The sequence below is a fragment of the Chionomys nivalis genome, chromosome 2 (assembly GCF_950005125.1).
Source record: "Chionomys nivalis chromosome 2, mChiNiv1.1, whole genome shotgun sequence".
Taxonomy (NCBI): domain Eukaryota; kingdom Metazoa; phylum Chordata; class Mammalia; order Rodentia; family Cricetidae; genus Chionomys; species Chionomys nivalis.
Window position 1 is genome coordinate 34,943,421 of NC_080087.1, and position 1,077 is coordinate 34,944,497.

A 1,077-nucleotide genomic window follows, 5' to 3' on the forward strand; every position below is an offset into this window, starting at 1 on the left:
ATGGCTTCAGATAATGAAAGTTTTCTCTGGGATCAAGACAGCACAGTGAGCAGAGATCTTTTCTCTGTTCCATCTGCCCTGCTGTGCTATGAGAACCTGAACGGATCCTGCATCAGGAACCCATACTCCCCAGGCCCTCGCCTCATCCTCTATGCAGTCTTTGGCTTTGGAGCTGTGCTGGCTGTGTGTGGAAACCTCCTGGTGATGATGTCAATTCTTCATTTCAGGCAGCTGCACTCCCCTGCCAACTTTCTGGTGGCATCCCTGGCCTGTGCAGACTTCTTGGTGGGACTGACTGTGATGCCCTTCAGCACAGTGAGGTCTGTGGAGAGCTGCTGGTACTTTGGGGACACTTACTGTAAATTACACACTTGCTTTGATGTGTCATTTTGTAGTGTTTCTATCTTCCACTTGTGCTTCATCTCTGTGGATAGATATATTGCTGTCAGTGACCCCCTCATCTACCCCACCAGGTTCACTGCATCTGTTTCTGGCAAGTGCATTGCCTTCTCCTGGCTCCTGCCCATTATCTATAGCTTTTCCCTCCTTTACACAGGAGCAAATGAAGCTGGGCTGGAGGATCTAGTGACTGCCCTTACCTGTGTGGGAGGCTGTCAATTTGCAGTGAATCAGAGCTGGGTCTTCATCAATTTCCTGATATTTTTTATCCCTACACTTGTAATGATAACTGTCTACTCTAAGATCTTCCTCATTGCTAAACAGCAGGCTCAGAAGATTGAGAGAATGAGCGACCAGACTGCCAAGGCATCAGACAGCTACAAGGACAGAGTGGCCAGGAGGGAGAGGAAAGCAGCCAAAACCCTGGGGATCGCAGTGGCAGCCTTTCTCCTGTCATGGCTGCCATACTTCATTGACTCCATCATTGATGCCTTCCTAGGGTTCATCACTCCCACGTATGTGTATGAAATCCTGGTGTAGATCGCTTACTACAACTCAGCCATGAACCCTTTGATTTATGCTTTCTTTTATCCTTGGTTTCGAAAAGCCATCAAACTGATTGCCACTGGCAGAATCTGGAGAGAGAACTCCTCTGCCACTAACTTATTTCTTGAGTAG

The 1,077-nt window shown here is 48.0% G+C and overlaps 1 pseudogene; it reads left to right on the forward strand.

Annotated features, from left to right (window-relative positions):
* On the forward strand, nucleotides 1-1,077 carry LOC130869914 (trace amine-associated receptor 7e-like; annotated as a pseudogene).